Source organism: Cupressus sempervirens, chromosome 7, assembly GCF_028749045.1.
Source record: "Cupressus sempervirens isolate cs-2001-9-10 chromosome 7, ASM2874904v1, whole genome shotgun sequence".
Classification (NCBI taxonomy): Eukaryota; Viridiplantae; Streptophyta; class Pinopsida; order Cupressales; family Cupressaceae; genus Cupressus; species Cupressus sempervirens.
In genome coordinates, this window is record NC_143124.1 from 861,862,334 (window position 1) to 861,875,457 (window position 13,124).

The 13,124-nt window shown below is 32.4% G+C and overlaps 1 pseudogene; it reads right to left on the reverse strand.

The window, feature by feature from the left end:
• Positions 1-1,126: 1,126 nt before the first annotated feature.
• On the reverse strand, positions 1,127-9,204 carry LOC149550191 (beta-fructofuranosidase, insoluble isoenzyme 1 pseudogene; annotated as a pseudogene).
• Positions 9,205-13,124: the final 3,920 nt, after the last annotated feature.

Genomic DNA, 13,124 nt, shown 5'->3' on the forward strand with positions numbered 1-13,124 from the left:
TTAAAGCTCTATTATTTGCTTCGGTATTTCTCTTTCTTGGTTGAAAATATTTGTACTTCAAGTGCATATATGTTTAAAAAGAATTAATCAATGACTAAGGAAGAAAAATATGTAAATGTATCCACTATGGGTCCCTAATTGTTTGAAATTCTTTGTCATCACAAAAACTAAACATAATAGGAACAACAATAAACACACAAATCCTCATTGTTTTTCTATTTCATATCAATTATAGATAGAAAAGCCACTAGTCTATTCCTCATGTTTTAACCAAGAACAAAGGAAAAGCCATCATCCATACAGAATACATAAGATTGTTTACAAATGCTAAAACCTATAATATAATTCAACTGGATTATAACTACTTACTCAGTCATTAACATTGGAGAAATCTAACAAATTCCTTAAATGCTCCATGAAAATGAAATCTGCTAGAGAATAGTGATGTAGTACACAAAAATAAGGTTGATCGCTCATATCAACTAGAGTTTAGTCTAAAATAACTTCATCTTCACTTGGATTTATTATTAATTGAGTGTAAGCCATTTTCTTTCAAATAATTGAAACTTCCCTCTAGTCATGTTAACAATTTCATAATTTAAGACAAGTTTCTATATCAAATTAGTTTTCAAAATATCAAAACATTGTTAATGAGAAAGTATTTAAGCACTGACCTGTCTTTTGTGCTTCACTAGTTATTGTTATCTTTTCCTTTTTATCAACAATAATTTTAGGTTTTGTAGATGACTCCAACAAAGTCTTCTTCTTGCTAGCAGTCTCAACCTTTCATCAAGGTCTTGAATGAGCTATAAGCTAGAATAAAAAAATAGAATAATACCTTCCCAAATGGAAACCTTCTAATCCATCATCATACCATGGGTGTCTTTTGATTCACATCCTTTTCACTTTCATCTTTTGAAATTCTTTTGAATCACTATCACCTCTTCTTGCAAAACAATCAGATATTGGGTCACTTATGAAAACCTTGTATAGTCCAAAAAAATATAATCTCCACAAGATATTAATGTGAAAATAATATAATATGAGGAATAATATTCATTTTTACATTACTACAATCTTTCATCAGTTTTAAATAAAAATGAACCAAAAATAAATAAATAGAGAATCAACCAAATGACAACTAAACAAATTTACATGTACACAGTATATTCCAAAAATAAAAAAATGAATAGCTAAAAGACTAAAAGTCATCAAAATACATTCAATACAATTAGTTTCTAGGTAATAAGACTACATAAATATATAGAAGTGAAAATTTGGGTTGAACCTTACCTGAACACTAGACCACCCCTTTGTAATATCATCCTGAATGCTGTCTGACTCATTGATCCATCCCCATAAGACCCTTCTATTCTTATGACTATCAAAAAATGTTTTGGATGCATAGAATTTTCCATAATCATATCTCAGTCCATATTTTTTGTCAGCATTTATATTGTCCAAAACATACCTATCAATGTATGTGAAGTAAGTCCCAATTGTATAATACTCAAATCTTGTTTCATCGAGGGATGCCTTCAAGACATGTTTGATCTTAGGCCCAGTAACAAAAGTATCAAGACCATGTTTTCCCAATGGAGAAATAGGATAAAAATCAAGGAACTCCCACATTCCTATCTTCCTAGAGGAATGGAGAGGGTGCTTCTTTTTGGTCCAGTAAACAAAATCTTTGGTTGTGTAAAGAAGGGCCTTTCCATTAAGATGTTGATCTTCCTTGTTTCCAACAAAAATTCTCCACCTTCCATCTTTTCCAAGCCATCCAGTGGTTGGATCTTTGAAAGAGCTCCCATTGAGTCCTTTCACTAGAACAATGATGGGATTTTTAGGGATCATCACCCATTCTTTTAAGTAAGGATCAAATGGGTCTTTAGGAACAACCATGTTTTGAACCTGTCTAGAGGAGTTTTGACATCTTGTGTAAAGAATAACTGGCTTTTCTCTAGACAGAATAATAGAAGAGCTAGACTAGTAACCTTTTATGTAATACCATTCACTTGGAATTATTGTGAAGTATAATGACTTCCCATTAATGAGATCCTTCAACACACCATACCCCCACACAATGTTGCCCCATACTGCCCCCTGAGGATTGTACTGGTAAAACAAATGGTACAAAAATTTGTCGAACATGGGCCCTGTAAAACACATTGGATGTTATATTCATTCTCTTTTCAATTTTAGATGAGCCATTTACACAAATAAAAACTTCAAAATGAAATTACCAAACAAATGAAGATGAACAAATAAACTCACCATTTGGATTTGTTCACAGTCTACAATCCAATGACAGACATTGAAAAGATCAAATAGAGAAAAACAATAAGATTAAAATGCCCAAAACACCAACTATATAAAAGATTGAACTTCAAAGTTATTTAGCTCATTTGCAAAAGAATTTGAGGAACTAAAAGGAAAGTAGAAGATTTCTAATCATTTTAACTAACCAAAAAATAATGAATAGCTAAAAGACTAATATATCCATTGTCTTCATGTTGCAAGATAAATTTCCAACTTTGCATACTCTCATATGTTTTTGGGAAATCTTAACCCTATATAAAAATAATGGACCATTTTATAGATTGCAATCTAGCTACATCTAGGTAGCTCTTTTATTCCTCTATCTTTTATCAATCCTCTTACCTTTTGAAAATTACTAGATCTCCCATTTTTGCACAAAGGCATAATGTGCTCCATTATTTGGATATAGGATTAAGACAGGGATGATGCTGGAAAAGGTTATAAAGTCATACTTTGTACCTTACAGTTGTAGTTTTTTAAGAAGCTCCAAATCCCTTTCAAAAAACCCACTGTGTGCATATAATGCAATGATTGTAATCTACGCGACCATGTTAGGTTGACACATTTTGTCAAAAATTTTATGTGCTATTTGTATGTTACCACATTTCACATACATGTCTATTATCCTATTTCCAACTCCAACATTTGATGAGAATCTACATTCAATTATGCTTTCATGGATGTCCATGCCCTTTTTCAAAGCTCCCATTTTAGAACAAACTGGGGGGATGCTAGTGAGGTTTAATTAATTGAGTTAGATATTAGTTTATTTTACTTGTTCAAAAAGCTCCATAGATTTTTCAATAAGTCCATATTGTGCATATTTAGACATTATTGCATTCCATGAGACCACTTTTGGTTGAGGCCATTCTTTTAAAAAGTCTTAATACCTCAGTGAGATCACCATTTTGTGCATGCTTGGTGGTGACAAATTATGCCCTATTCATTTGGTTAACACTTGTGATTTCTCCAGCTGAAATGAAAGTTGTTGTCTTCATCTTAATAGGGTTTTAATTAAATGTTGCTAGGCAAATCATAATTTGCAATTGAAACCTGGCCTTATTCGTGCAATGCTTCAATGCCATGGAAAATAGCAAGGTTGTGTTCATATATTGAAGGTCTTCTTTCTTTATCACCTTGTCAATGTTATTCAATCCATTCTTCTTGCTCAATATTTCATATTTTAGATTGCATAGCTAACATAACTGGAAAGAAATATCAGTGAAGCTATCAATCCTTCATCTAAGAGAACTTATTTATTTATTAAAACAATGTAAGTGGAGTGGATATTTAATATATGTTATATATTGAAAAAATAAAAGGTAGTTAAGAAATCATGGAACTACAAGTCCTTCCTAAAAGGTAAGGTTTAAAACAACAATATCACAAGTAGTTGCTATAGCTTATGCTATAAAGCCTTTCTAAAATTATAAGCATGTACACATGCATATGAGTTCTCCCTGGCCAAGTACTCCAGAAGACTTACTGGGCTTACAAGTAAACTCATACATTTTTGGAGGTTTCTATGGCTCATTTTATGATGCTAGTTTGAGATGGAATGCTTCTCATTCACAAGGAAGATGTCAAAGCTATCCACTATCTAAATCAATAAAAAGATATGGTGGATCCTCCTAAACTAAATCAACTAGATAGATGATAAAAGATCTAAATATTTCCAATGACACCTAGATCTCTACCCCTGATAAGAATGAACATTCAAGAAATTTTTATGAGGACAAGTTCATGTATTGGTTATAAAAAAATTAGTAAATAGTTAAGGTAACATGTGCAAAGGAAGACACAAATAAACTACTTTTTCCAAATGCAAGCTGAAAGGCCTTTCTAATAAGTGGCAACCGATCCTTGGCCTGTATGAGTAGATGTTGTATTAGCTCAGGATCCTTAACATTATTGCACCATTTTCCAAGATTGAATTCAAAAAAATATAGAAGATAAGGTAAGGGGTAGTCCATACAACACCAAAACAAAGACTTGGCACAAGGCCTTTGCAGTAGAGTCTGTATGTTAGTAAGACATTGGTAGGGATATAATTGAGGATGGTAAATATATCATTCATTTCAAAAGGTCCATCTCTAGGCCTGTGATGAGATTGTAAAACCAAGTGAATGTTTGATTAGAACAAAGTAAGTAAACCTTATTTTTTGTTAAAGTGGAATTTTAGGGTTGAAGATCATTTTTTCATCCACTTTAGCTCAACCTACAATAGCATTAATTTCATACCTCATGGATATTCTAGAGAGCACCATGCTAGAATTTTTGGTGAACCCAGTGAGCCCAATGCTCCATTCCAACTTGTATACACAAAAATGAACTTAACAAAAATTATGTCAAAGCCAACCACTATTGTGGGAAGAGATTTCAAGATTCATATTAGATAATCTTGTTGGAAAATGGGGTCATATTTGAATGAAAGGTTAAGTGGTACAGTTCTTGTATTTGTATTCAATAAAAACTAAGGTATATAGGACTAGGAATGAAAAAACCAGTCTTTGTTTGAAGCCTTGAAAGTTTTTTTCCTAATTTACCATATTTGGCCTAGTTGACGGCTAGTGTCCCTAAAGCCTTAATTTGACCCAAGTTTTCTAAGAGCCCTAGAGAGGTGGTAAGACCTTAGAGAAGTGGAGTCCACTTGGAGAGACAGAGCTTAGCATTGGGTAAAGGCTAGTAACCTTGGTTTGCATCTTGTAGTGGGTTGGGTGCTACTAGGCACTTAAGAAGATTTTGGTGGATTAAGGCTATAGACTTTGCATTAGTTGAGGTGATATATGAGCACATATTTTGGGCACCTTACAAGTTACACTACCTCAACTTGGTGATGCAAGCAATTGGCATCCAAGTAAAGTGGGTGAAAGAAATAGTATACATTATGTTAGAAATGCTTTAGAATAACTGAGAGGGGGGGTGAATTATTTATTCAAGGTCTATATGTCGAATTCAAACTTTTTCACTAGTGTAGTGAGCCCATTCAACCATTCATTCATCCAAAATTTAACTTTCCTATTCAGCAAGTTACTGTAAATCAACATGCAAACATGACACAGAAAGTGATCAACACATAACACAATGATTTACGTGGAAACCCAATTTGGGAAAAACCACTAGCAACATGCTACTCAATTCTCACTCTTCTAAAGTGATGCCCTATGAAAGACCTACCTTGTTAAAGACTTACAACATACTGTTAAATGTGACCTTGTTAGAGGATTTATCCACCCTTAGAAGTGGGCTTGGTTAGAGGACTTTAGAACATTCACTTGGAATGCCACTCTGTTGAAGGATTTACAAATGGCTGTTAAACCAATCTAATCCCATAGGATTTCTATATCTAATACAATTGCTAGAGAGTATTAGAGAATCTTTGACCTAATTACAACATACAACTTAACTTGCAGATTTCATATCACTCTTCGTAGCTCTTCACATTGCTTGGCCTTCAATCTATGCAACTCTTGACAACTTGCCCTCCTTTCAAGCTTAGCCTTCTTGAGTCTCCATTCTCAATGTACTAGTGTAATCATATCTCTCTGACCACTCATCAAAGTAGACCCTCTGTGTTCTTCCTTCTCCTAGACATCTTCTCCTTGAAACCCTTCTAACCACTTCACAATTTGGCACTTCAGCAACAGTAGCATTTTCTTCTTGGTCTATGACTCCTTAAATAGAAGTCTTGAATAATCCTTTTGAATTCACCCAAAAATGGTTTACATAGAGTTCTATGCCACCAACTCATCATCCTTATCCTCCAACTAGTTCACAAAATTCTAGGTAACAACTATGTTGGCTCAAATTTGGTGAATGTTTGAATTTTTCAATAATGTAGCAACTTGACAAATACTGGTGCTCAACACATACTGTGTTACTCAGCATCAACTGTGTTTTATTGATGCTTGACACCCACTAAGATTTTTTGATGCTTGGTACCTGTTACTTTTCTCAGTACTTAAAATTCACTTGGCAATTGAAGTTCACTTGGCACACACTAGATTTTTCTTTTGCTCGGCTCCAATTGAGAATTTTCCTAGCTTCAACTGAGAATTTGCTTGGCTTCAACTAGCTTTATTGGCACCCACTAATGAACTTAGTTTAAGCTTCACAATGAACTTTATTACAACTTATTCCTCCAGTGTTTCTAAGTGTAGCCAGCTTCCGTATCTTCAAGTATGTTACCAATATAGCATTTAACCGTTGTCTTAACTGATCCTTGCACTTCATTACAATATCATAACTCAACCTTTCCCTTAGGTACTCTTGTTACATCTTGTTGATCAAATCCTCTTCATCAATCAAATAAGTGATAGCATTTGGATCTTAAAAGAAAATGTCATTCCAACACATAGTAGGTTTGACATCAATGACAAAACAATGATTGAAAACATTCAACAATCTCCCTCTTTCAATTAATCTTCTTCATCAATGATCTTTTCAATCAGATTTCCAACACATTATTTAAGAACATCATTCTTTTCTTTGGAGCGTTATGATTTTAGAATATGCAGATGATGAATTGATCAGGATTTAAACCCTTCCAAATAAAAGTGGCAAAAAAGATGACTTATTGGGATGAGAAGATGAGAGGTAGATGGATTTGGGTTTTGCGATTCCTTGGTATGTTAGTTTGAGATTCACTTGATTTCAAGAATACTATAATATTCTCTACTTAACAAGGCCAACCACATGAAGGTGGAAGCTCATCTGACCTCACCCCCATCCCCCTAACATCAATCTAAATTACCCATTATCATCTAATTACATACTTTATTCATTCATTCATCCATTAATGGACTATAATATTCAATCAATACAATCACATAACATTCATTAATATGATATAAAATTCATTAATACAAAATACTAATAAAGACTTCATTAACACATAACAATATTCATTAACATAAAATAAAAATCAATATTAATACACATCATTCATAGATAACTACTTACAACAAAGTTCTTTCATTATCCAACAAGGTTTATCAAAGAGCATTTTTAAAACATCATTTCTTCTTTTTGTTTTTCTTAGCTCTCTTAAGAGAAACAATCATAGGAGCATCCATATCTTCCTCATTCTCCTCCTCTTCTAGCACATGTAATGTTAAATTACAATGGCTCCTCTTTGGAGGAGCAGGAGGCTACTGCGCTAAAGGGGGCTCTGTTGTAAGAACAAGTAAATGAGATAAATTAGCATACTCTTTTTCTTTTTTTAACTATTACAAGTTTGTAATTAAGTACTAGTACAACATAGCATGCATTTTTCTTACCTAAGAATGCCACATCATGCACATTAACATTTTGATCCACTGCCACATCAACATGTTGAACACTTGGAACATGCTCCACTCCTTCACCATGATGTTCAACATGCTTTGAAATATTCAAAAAAAGGATACATGTCAAATTGCAATTGAAGATGTTAAATTGTATTCATAATTGCATAATTATTTTCCAATAGAAAATTAATACCTCCACCATTATAATGCACATCATGGCCTTTGTCACAAGTAAGTTTTGTGATAGGATATGAAGGCTGCAATAAAATGTTATGCACATTGTTATGCTGTCAATTTACATTCAAAACTAACACCAAAAAAGAATCTTCTCAACTATTCAATTTCATTTTCTTTTCATCTGACCAATTTACCTGTGAGATATGATTTGGTGTATTGGATTCTTGAGAAAGGCTTTCAGATTCTTCACATAGGTGTGCAGCCACAATTTTATAGCCTTCCTTCAAGGAAATTTTTCTATCTTCATCTATGAGCTCCACATTGAATTTTGTGCCCTATATTTTTTGTTTAATATTGTCAATTTTCCATGTATGGTTTCATTAAAAAAATTTTTTTGCAACATTATATAAAAAAATAAAGATGAAATTTCAATTCTCCTACTTACAAGTCGAGACTGGAGATTCATATAGCCACCAGAGCCAAGTTTGTGTTGGACAACCTTTTGTAGTCTCGCTTTTGTAGCCATGGATGTGTCCTACAATCTATGAACAATTTCAAACATCTTAGATTATATATTTACAAATATCACTAATTAGTGCATGATTACAATGTACTTAATACTATCATGACATACCTTTTTTCACCTTGTGCTGCTTCATTTACTCTATTTTCACATAGCCTTTTCTCCTTTGCATCTTCTATTATTTCATTCCACTCCATCGGTGGAATCATAGGACGATAGTTGTACTTTGGGTTCTCCTTAAGACCCCTTCCATATTGATCCCTCATAGTCTTTATATGCTTTAATGCTCTTTTCAGAAGTAGGCCAGTGTCAAAAATGTTTTTTCCAAATTTCTCCTCAAAAGATGTAATCAGCTGATTTTTTAATTCCACAGCTTTAAAATTCCACCTTTAAAAATAAATTAGATTGTTAGATCAATAGCTTTAATATAGTACAATAAATGGAAGAAAAGAAAAATTATGTAGCAATGATATGAAACTACATACCTTTTACGTATGGTGGGTCCAAATAGTCTCAATGTCATATCAAAAAAATAATCAAAGAAAACATTATTACCTACAGAAACATAAAGGGATTATCAGTCCAAAATGAGTAATGTAAAAGTAAACTAAATTTACACTTTAAATAATAACAATTTTAAAGCACCTAGAAGCTTTTGTAATTTTAATGGAAACATAGTTTTCTTGTTCAGCAACAATGTCCCTACATATGAACTAGTACTAATTACACGGATTTCTCCAAGAAATGGATAAGCTTCAGTAGTATTACTCTCTATTGCTCTATCAACTAAAGGTCTATCTATTAGTGCATAAAATAGGACTACAGTAAGACCTATTGGCATAACTTTTATCACTAGTTACATCCACTGATGAATTAGGGCAAACATTTACAGACCATACTATTCTTTTACCACCATTCCTCATGACAATTTTGAAGATTTAAAATATTTTACTTCATTGACATCCAATGACCCTTAAAGTAGAATTGAATGACATGGTTTTGTAGCTAAAATGACATCTTAAAAGATAAAATGCATGGTTTTGTACCTAAAACAACATGTGAAAAATACATTCTAACTAAAAAACACATTCTAACCAACATTTTACCTGCATTGACATTTTTGCTAATAGCTTTTAATTTGTTTATTGTAATTTAATAGCTGCTCCTACTAGTTAGCTCATCAGAATTTGGGAAACCTTTTGCAGACTGTATCACTACATCCCCTCATCTTAGAATTTTAGATAAACATTGGTGAATTTATTTAGCAGTAGTGGTGAATAAGTGCTAATATTGATTAAACACCCTTTCTCACCCACTCAAACCAAACAAACAAAAGGTTGGAATGTTTAATGAATCTTCTATTCTGTTTTCACATTTAATTTTTCAAATTAGTTAAGTAAAATTTGTAGGGTGATTAATATTTCTTGTCACTACTCATTCTCCTTATGTTGACACACAATAATGCTAGTACATCTCAAAACGTATTATGGAAAAACAAATTTGCTTGAGTAGAAGTGCAGCAAACCTCATTATGTTGAAAATATGTTCCGTTGAGTGGAAAGTTGCCTCGCATTGTTGTTCTGCAAGGAATCTAACATGTGACCAGAAAATGTAAGTTTCAAATGCCAAGTAACCTTCGAGGCAAAAAAATTAGTGACCAATTTGTGAATTAAGTTTGAAATTAAAAAGTTATTCAAGTCTCAAGTTATCTATTCATTACTAGTATTGTGAATTAAAGAAAGTTGTCATTACTAGTATTGTGAATTAAAAGAAGTTGACAACAGTAGAATAATTTAATCTATGAGGAGATCAAAGAAACTTGATGAATTAGCTTATGTATATGTTCTAATAGAAATCTAGGTTCAAGTCGAAGTTTTGAGAGCAATTAAATATGGATGTAGGTTGAACATGGGCTATCCAATGAGTATGTTGTTTGCAAATTCATTTTAATGGTGGCAATGATTCAAAAATCATTGCTTTGTGGTTTTTACAAGCTGACTTTTTTCATATTAATACATAATTATGATTATTTATGATGTAATATGTGGCTTCTCTGAGTTTTATTGTTGTATTAGAGTGGTTAGCATTGAGATGCACATCATGGTAGCATAGCATGTAATTTCCCCTAGAAAGCCCTTGGTCAAGAGCTTTTATGTTAGTTTGCAGTTGAACTTTGGAGGGATTAGTTAAGTTGTGTTTTGATTTGCAACATTAGAGTAGAATTGAATATTTTAGCATGAGTGGTTAGAGTAGTGATATAGGCAGAGCTAGAGTTGATCCATCATCCATAAGGGAAATTTTGAGTAAATTGTTGGAGTGGAGTAGTACAGATGACAAAGCCAAGGCTATCATTGGTCTTTGTCTTGCAGACTCTAAGCTTCATCATGTAGATTTAGATAAATTCTCTCAAATATTTGTGATTATCTAAACAAGCTATTTGGAGAAAAAGTTGTTAATGCAAAGTTTTCCTTAAAACTTCAATTGTTTAGCTTCAAAATGTAGAACGGTATTATAGTGTCAACGTAAGGTCTCTCATTGGACAACTTGTAATAAGTTAAGGCTCCTATTGGTGATGATGAAGCTAAGGGCATTATGTTAAATAGTTTATTTTTCCAATATAGTAATGTTGTGGATGGTACTTATCTCAAGTCATCTTCTCGCCTTGGAATGGTGCTTTGCACAAGAAACATTTTTGACATTTTTGATTCCCTGCTTTAATTTTCTTTTTGATGCTGACAAATGTGAATAAGATATGTTTTGTGAAGTTCTATTTAAGAGACAAGTTTGGGACTTGATATTGCACTCAATATGGATTGCTCTCAAGTGAGGTTCAAAGTATGTGATTGAGAATTATACCCTTCGCAGTCATTAGACAATTATAGAGATCTGTTGCATCTCTTAGGAATCATTGTTGAATAATTTTAATTTGTGATTTAAGAACATAGCTCAAAGCTACACCTTACTAAGGGTCATAAGAAAACTTGATGGATCCTGGTTGGTTCAGGGAATGCCACTTTAGAAGAACATTTTCTAAAAATATGCATTCAAATTATGTCATCAGCATATTTAATGTCACCATTAAAGGGGGGTCCCTACATGGGAAATTAATGTTTTTAGGATCAATGTAATAAGGGAAGGAATGTTGGTGTGTTTTTATTACATTTTTTGGTAATACTACCATTTGGAAACTATTAACTACCTGCAAATAATTTTCTCTTGTAATTACCTTTGGCCTATAAATTTCCCCCATAACGTATCAATAAAATCATTGAATGTTTATCTACTCTCTATTAGGATTACAAATTTATCTATGGAGAGAACTACAAAAATGTGTCCCAAAGGTGATACAATGTAGTTCTAAGATGCATTAGTTCAATCTGGTAAAATTAATGAACCTTCTAGTTAAGACTACCTAACTATGTTATCCTAAAAACACATTTAATCCTTCCAAGAAAACACATACACAAACATTGATCCAGAAGGATCAAAATATGAATTTTATTAAATGTAAATGAAACATCATGACAATTAAAGCACACGCCAAATGAAATGAAAGATAGAGAGACACCACCAGTCACACTTTCTTCATTGGTAAATGTGTACTTAAAAACATACAAAAGTGCTGCCACCAATCACAGTATTGAAATTGTTGCCATATGAATTGTTTTACTTCAAACTTGAGTGCAGATCTATCAAACAGGACCTTAAATAAAAAGCTCAAAAAAAAAAAACTAGAATACATCTCTCTTCCCAAACATATGAATTTCAAAGTTTCCAAAGCTTGCAAGCCAACATATATGCCTAAATGATTACAAGAGTTTTTCTAGTCATCTTGTATCCATATAATGAAAATTTGGATGAAGTGTAAATGAGCATAGGGACACATGGTGGATCCTTTCCCAATAAGAGTTACAAATATCTGAAACCCACCACACTCTTTGGCATGATTTATGATTGATGAAAATGCAAACTTCACCTAAACTTGTACACAAGTTGTAGAGATGTATCAATATAAACACTACAGGCATCATAGACACTTTTATCACAATTACAATCTCTCCCAACAAAAAGAAGAAGCAAAAACCAAGATCAAATAAAAAAACAAGTTGATAATCAACTTCAAGATTGAAGATGAATCACTTAGTAGAGCCTTTTTTAAGCAATCATATCTACTAAAATGGCCTGCCCTAAATAAATGGTAAACAAAAAATAAATTCACAGTAAATAATTTTATTAAAAAACTACTATTAGCTAAACCAAAGTTGATGATTGGACAAAAAAATAAAATTGGTTAGAAATAACCTAAGTAATATATATTAGAGATGACTTGAAAAAATACCAAAAATAATTCATCAAGCCATTGAGAGCTATCGTATCAATAAAAGAATAAGATGAAGATAAACTCATAAAAATTGGAAACTCTGGTTCAGTGACTTCCCTTCCATAGACAAGAAATAGAACAATAAAGATAGTTATCTCATACTGACAATTGTTTTACAAGATAATTTTTTAAACTAAAATCAACTATCAAGTCATTAGCAAAAGTGCTCATATTAACACCAAAACAAATACATTATACCTACAGCCTACATATGCAATACCAAAGATCATATATCAAAAGTATAAGCTTGAGATAGAGATAAAAAAATAGAATAATAACAACTTGAAGATTAAAAGGTTAATTAGGGCATTCTTTTGTAGCCTTTAAAGCAAACATAAGAACTTACATTCGGTAGTGGGGTTATTTAATTGGGAAAAAAACTTCTAAATCTTCCAAGGCAATCTTAGGATATGTTTTTCTTTAATATGGTTTCCTA